Source organism: Dermacentor variabilis, chromosome 3 (genome assembly GCF_050947875.1).
Source record: "Dermacentor variabilis isolate Ectoservices chromosome 3, ASM5094787v1, whole genome shotgun sequence".
Taxonomy (NCBI): Eukaryota; Metazoa; Arthropoda; class Arachnida; order Ixodida; family Ixodidae; genus Dermacentor; species Dermacentor variabilis.
This window is the reverse complement of record NC_134570.1, coordinates 182159838-182167207: the sequence shown is the minus strand read 5'-3', so window position 1 is coordinate 182167207 and position 7370 is coordinate 182159838.

Sequence of the window (7370 nt, the reverse complement as noted above, 5' to 3'; positions counted from 1 at the left end):
GCGCACTAGCAGAGGGTCACGTTGTGGACGTTTTACGCAGCTTCATGTTTTAGCCGCGTAGGATGCCAAAGGTAATCTTTTGCAACTTCTAGTGAAGAATTATTATAAATCCACATTTACCAGGTAAACATGACTTGTTTTAGCCACTACGATAGAGAATCATTCCATAACCAGGGTTACCTCGATTCATGATCTGGGCGGTTTTATGTTCTGTTGTTGTATCTCTTTAAGGGTGGCGAACATGCGATTAATTTCACAACCGATGCGTGCAAAGAATATAAAAATTAAATATCTGCAGTGTGTTTGAAATGGTACTCAACGGACTCTCGTAAGCTTCTCGTGTTTATTTGTAGTGATAAGCTCTCAAGCATGGACAGACCCACTTGGCAAGTCTTTCTTGAGTTCTAGAGTAATGCTAATTGTGAGTGCGGTCCTTCCATTTAAATTATATTTTCAATAGCTATATTTCGATGACCAATAACTCATACTCCACGGCGAACATAAATAAGTATGAACTATTGAATGTCCGAGAAAAACGAGTGTATTCAAAAAAGATTTTTTTACGTTTTGGGACTCCTGTGCCAACAAGTTCTCGATTCATTGAAACATGCACTTTCCTTATGTGCAAACAAATACGCGTGTATTTCTGACATTTTAGTGCCCCACACCCGTGGAACAAATTTAGAGGCTCGGCTCAGATCTGCATGTGAAAGCTTCGAAGCACACGGCACATTATCATCCGATTTAGAATCGCTGTTTCACGGTGGTAGAACTCGCTCAATTATTTTTTCAGCGTTCAGTTCCGCACACGACGACACTACTCTGTCGACGTCTGCAGTCTTCAAATGCAACAGTGGAGCACTGCAGCCTTTCAGGTCATCAATGGTATCCGCATGAGCACGTTGTGATAGGCTGTATGTTCAGGCTCTTCTGATGTGGAGTCATTCGTGCTACGGTGCACCGTTGGTACCATTTAACGTGGCCTTTCAATAAATCCACGAGAAGGACTTCCTGGAGCCAGCATTGCGCGATCTGGAACGCAAACTAAACATGCGCAGAATAGCGGAACGCTGTCCCAAAGGCAAACTCAAACAGAATGCCGAGAGCAGCCCATGTGCGGGGTTGGTGTGATAGGATCTCACGATCGTGATGTTGATGTGCCGTATAATTCACGCAAAGCCTCAAATATAGGCATTTGCAATTAAAACTCGAAAGCGTAGTGCTGCGACCAAGGCAAGGCCTCGGGCGTTGCCGTCTAACGTGCAATATCTGAGGCCGTAATTGATGTCTCGGATCTCAGAGACCATAGTTAGTGCTTTGTCGAAGTTGCCATAGGAGTTAATGGCGACGGAGTCAGCGTACGCTACAACCACGCAGTCCGGATAATCGAACGTGGAGCTGGCGGCTGTCCGGAATATCGGTTGTCTTTGCAAATTAACTCTATGAGGCCTTTGGCAGTTCCGCGAAGCTGTACGAATTACTGATCACGTCCGGATTATCGGTGTCCGATCTATTGGTCGGTACCTGTGTTAGCAATGTTGATGAGCACGCAAAAATGTAAAAGCAGACAATTTGTTTGCTGGCGTTTCGCATTGACATTTTAGTGAGCTTTTAGAGTGATGGCATGTTGCTTTCGCTCTATATATCTGCTACTTGTGTCTTGCATTTGCAGGCTGCGCAGAAAGTATGGAGGAAATTGCGCACGTCGGGGATGAGCCGCCCTGGCACGCGGGCGTGGCCCGGCGCTACACCAGCCAGAAAAGGCGACAATGGCAAAAGCTGGCACCCCGCAGGACGCAGCCACGAATGGTGACGGCCCCTCGTGGCCAAAGAGGGCTGTGAACAACGGCGTTGTAATGACCAGCCAGGCGACAGGGACAGGCGCTGCATGCCACCAGCGGACTTGCCCAAGACAGAATGCGGTAGTTAGTGCCTTTGTTATGCTGTTTGCACTGCCTGGCAGCTGAAAGTAATTCGTTACCTTGCAGCAGCAAAACACTTGTCACCCTTCATTGAGAATGGTAAACGAGGCCTTGATAAGCAGTGTCGAGTGTTTGTGGCACATTGGCAGTGTAAAGTAATTACTGATGTGCAGTTATAGGCGAGGTAATATGCGGATAAATGACGGTGCATTTGACGTGTTTACAGCGAGAATGCCAGGCTCTTTCCCCTTTTAGCACTCGAAAGTAGTTCGGTAGACAGCTGAAGTTTTGAATGGTCACCATGTGAATGCAAGTTAGAAAAGTGCTGTATATTCATGATCGCTCTAATACTGCTCTTGTAGATAACTACCCAATTTATCCGCATCACTAGCATGGTAACTGCCCAAAGTTGACACTGCCTATTGCTGCACAGTAAAGTGTACGGTTGTTTGACTATTCCGGTCTCTCGTGCTAGTCTTTCTTTTGTTTGATTGGCGCTGTACCAATGCCCAGGCATGTGGCAAGTGCACATGCTCCCTCCCTTTCACCCAGAGTGGTTGCAGCTTTGGGCTGTAGTGTGCGCAGAATGTTCTGACTGCCCTTCAATCATGATTTGATAAGTGCTGGCTCTATTCTGTTGGTCCAGGGACCAGCCTTTTGACCGATAAAGCATGTTGCCACCACGCACGTGTAAGGCGCCGTTTGATGGTGAGTGCCTTCTACTGGAATGTGTTCTAAGGATAGTTGCTACTTAGAAAAAAAAACTATTTGTACAAGAGGTTTAAAAATTGTGGAAGTTTCAGTCCTTCAACCAGATTTCAAATTTGTCATGGGGTTTGGTCTAGCAGCTGTATTTCTCGAGTTAAGTCTTACATGTAAGAATATATATCGATCTTTGCAGACACCATATTTTGCAATAAATTTTCACAAAAGACATCGTGCTGTAGCTTATTTAGGTCTCTGTAGACTGGAAAGTGCCGATATCTGTCCTAGCAGCATGTACATTTAGTGGAACTATTCATTTATCACGCCTAGTTATGCATCAATGTAGAAGGCGCAATGCTGCAAACGAACGAAGAGAAAAATGAATTAGGCGGGGTTTGACGACTTGGTTTGTTCCTTAAGTCGGGTATAGGAGAATGCAGGGAAGTAAAACTATTTGGGTACTATCCTAGAGCTAGAGCATCTTGACACTTGCCTCATGATGGCAAGGTAAGAGGCCATTTAATTTCTTGTATTTCCTCCTAGAGTAAGCCAATCTGAAAAAATTAGTTCGGTAAAACGCACCTCAGATAGTGTTCTACAGATTTCACTCTATAGGCAAAATTTACAAAGAGACTTGATTTCTTTTAAATACGGCGTTAGTGTACGGCAGGCGCAGAGCCTCCACATCAAGGGTACATAAATTATTTCGTTCGCATGGTATGCTGCAGTCACGCAGTGGAACCAGGCATAAATAGCATCGCAATCAGGGGTGGTGACACGTCCAAAGGCCCAGACGCTGCCTCGCAACACGAAGACTCGGGACGCCCGGACGATGGCCAAGTCCCCGTCGTCGCTTGGTCGCCCGGGTGCCAATGATCGGGCATCGAGCCCTACGCCAACAGCAGCCAGGTGCCGGCTAAACGAGCATTAGCCGAATGCCCAGCAGACCAGGATACCAGAATCTGCAACAAGTCGCTTGAAATTTGAAGATCGGTTGAAAGTTAAAGTGACATTGTGTTTGTGCACTTCGAAAAGGTACAGCGTGGTACACTATTAAAGGGAACACTAATGTGCGGCGCTCAGTCGGCTGGTGCCAGTGCATAGATATGTAGAGAGGTGCCGGTGCCAAATACCCTGCTGCATATTTAGGCGATTGCACAATGGCCAGGAGAGAAAATGAAAAGAACTCATTTGTTCCCTTTAACCATGGACCATCTTCTAAAATGTCATTCACTGTTAATCAAAATTTGCACTTTTAACTGTATACATGTGCATAATGCCCTATCTCAGTTATAGCTGGCTATAGGTAGGTATAAAGTCCTACCTACAGATTTATGCGAGAACATGTCAGATTGAATATATAAGCCTCGGATTTGGCAGCGGCAGCAGCACCCAGCGAACATAACCACTTAAGGCTCAACCAGACGTACGCATTCCAATGCGCCCGCACGCGCCGCACCACGCCTGGGCGCGTACGGCGTCAGGCGCGGAGGCTGTTTCGCGTGTCGGCGCGCGGCGGCGTGGAGACCTACAACCGCTAGGATTTTTGCGCCCGCGCCGGAAGCTGCCGCTCGCGTCAGTAGCATGACGCATCTCACATGACCACGGTGAGCCAACGTCACTTCCGAACGACTCTTCGCGCGACGTTCAGGCAAGCCCGGGCAAGCTGCTTCAGTACCTCCTTGTTGGCTGCGCACGTTGAGATCGTTCTTCATGGCAGGTACGGAAATCTTCAGCCGTGACGGCTGTATTAACAACGAAACCTTGATAGCCGAAGTGCAACGTCGCCAACCATTGTGGATGGCCTCTCATAAACAACATAAGGACCGCAACCTCAAAGCGGCATTGTGGAATGAAGTGACGGCCTCCGTCCTGCCAGATGTCAACATCCAAGGTAAGCACGAGATTTTGCAGCTTCCACGTGAATAATTGTTTACTAAGCAGTCTTGCATTTCTCTGTGCAGTGGGACTGGAGTTGGTGCAAAAGAGATGGAAATCGCTCCGTGATAAGTTTCGCCGCATCTTCAATGGCCGCATGAAGACACACAAGAGCGGCGCCGGCGCCGACGATGTCGAGTCGGTCGACACAGCATGGCCCTTTTTTGAGCTGTTGCTGTTTTTAAAATACGCCATGGTGACGAGACCGTAAGCTTGACATTATTGTTGTTGCGAACATTTTGCTGGCCAAAGGAAACCCACCTTGATTACGTCTATGTCAGTGAGATGAGGTGCTTGTTTCTTCCGAAAGGGTAATTAACCTCATCGTAGAGCGAGATTGTAAGTCTTTTAGCGGCTAATAATTTTGAGATATACTTGGCTAAGCCTACTGCTGCGAACGATGGTAATGGGCATTTACATGTAACAAATTTCAGTGTGACATAAGTGGTTTTTGCGGTGGAGGCGCGTACAAAAGAAGGGGGCCATCCTGTGCTTAGGTATGCACCAGTGGTGCAGCCAGGAATTACGAGGGGAACAGGGTCCGGCAATTAATCAGGGTAGGGGAGTGGTGTGGAGGGGCTTGTGCTCGGTGTTGCTACATCCCTATTTTTTGGCTATGCTGATACCCCCGCCTGCTCACCGAAGTAAATAACATGAAGGGGAAAGTTCACTTCAACGTTTATGCAAGGAAGCTGTAATATACAGGTGGCCATCATTGTAAATACCACATGCCTAGGCTGTGAATTATATAGTTTTCAGAGTTATCACAGTGCAATTCCACTTGTGAACAACTAATGGCAAGGGTTTTTACATCTTCATGTTATAGCATGTGGTGCCGCTTCGATCGTAGTCATTACCTTAAATCATGAATATGATGTGCATGGCTATGTTTCATGTATGCTTGCCAAATTGCTGACTTATATAAGTTACTTCTAGACACTTATTCTAAACTCTTATAGACACGATTAGACACTTTACAAGGAATATATATTTTCTTTTACAGATACACCGACATGCACGAAAATATTTTGATGCACCTTTACTTATATTTTTCTTTTGCATTTCTCACTTTTGCACAATGCATGGTAACACGGATCACAGTAGTGAATGACAACATTAACATTATGAAAGTGCTAGTATTGTTCATAACAGTTTTACAGTGTGTGAGGCTATAAAAATAATGAAGAGCAAGAAAAACACTGAAATGGTTTCCCTTTGTTTTATTGCAATGTTACAAAACGTCACAACATAGAAGCCATGCACTTTTTCTTATGTGCAGCACTTCAGGCAATTATGTAGTGCCTGCAAGCCCAAGAGAGGTGAGCCAGCAGCTGGACACAAGTGAGCCACTCGGTGCGAACCAGCACCACAGTAGTGCAGAAAAAATTTTAATGGCATTGCCCAGTTCGAAGACCAAGACTTGGATGCACAATCAGATTTTTCTGATCTGTCAGCCTCGACGTCGTCTACGGCCCCAGCCTCGACGTCGTCTACGGCCCCAGCCTCGACGTCGTCTACGGCCCCAGCCTCGACGTCGTCTACGGCCCCAGCCTCGACGTCGTCTACGGCCCCAGCCTCGACGTCGTCTACGGCCCCAGCCTCGACGTCGTCTACGGCCCCAGCCTCGACGTCGTCTACGGCGCCAGCCTCGACGTCGTCTACGGCACCAGCCTCGACGTCGTCTACGGCTCCAGCCTCGACGTCGTCTACGGCACCAGCCTCGACGTCGTCTACGGCACCAGCCTCGACGTCGTCTACGGCGCGAGCCTCGACGTTGTCTACGGCGCGAGCCTTCATGTCAGCAGCACAAGAAGCGGCTGCCCCAAGTCAGCAGGGAGCTGCTAGCCAAAGAATGCAAAAAAAAGAAAAGGCCAAGTGAAGACGCTCTTGTGACCGAAATGGGCGAACTGTCCGAAACACTACAGGCTTGCCCTTTAGAGGACGAATATTATCACATGGCCCTCAATATAGCAAAATTGTTGAGGAAAGTGCCGGAAGAACGGCAACTCGACTTTCAGATTGAGTTGCTGCAGTTAAGAAAGAAATATTCAGAGTGATGAAAGGTCTGTTGCCCTTTTCTTAACATGAAAAATGTTTTACTGGTCTTCAAGAATTCTAGTATGTCCGAGCATCACGGAAATGTCTTGAAAAGACAAGGCTCGTTTTCTAGCACCCCAGGAGATGGCACTATTTTGATATTCTCTCAGCGTTGTGCTCATACTGTCTGCGGAAACAACGCAGTTTCGTCACATGGATTCCCTTTAACGTTCGATTGCCGCCTACTGCTTCGCCTTGAATGGCGCCAATTAACAATGCTATTAAGTGCAGCAGAAAGGCAGTGAAGTTCATGGGCAAATGTCGTAAGACATGTTTCACTTTCATGTTATGAGTGATTCCTATGAAAGAAGGATTAACCAATGTTTCTCCAACGCTAGAATTACATTTAAGCATTGACAGCCATTCTAAGAGCAAGTAGAATTTTATCAGAAGTTTCCAATGCATTTGCTGGCGTGCGCACATCTCGTTCCCCCTTAACAGATAGCAGGCTAGCGGACTGTTGCTTCAGACTACCTTCGCTGATTTTCCTCAGTTAAATCTTCCTCTCACTGTGAAGCGGATATGTTGTACAGACACAGCCCAAAGTGTGGGATATCTATATAAGCATTCTTAAAAGTGAAGTACCGTGGGAGGCAATTGTTTTGAAGGACAATTAGCAATGTTTCTGCATGTATATACTGGTTTTCCTGCATATAAGTAACAAAACAAATAATTCAGCATAATTGATCACAGGTTCTAAAACAAGTA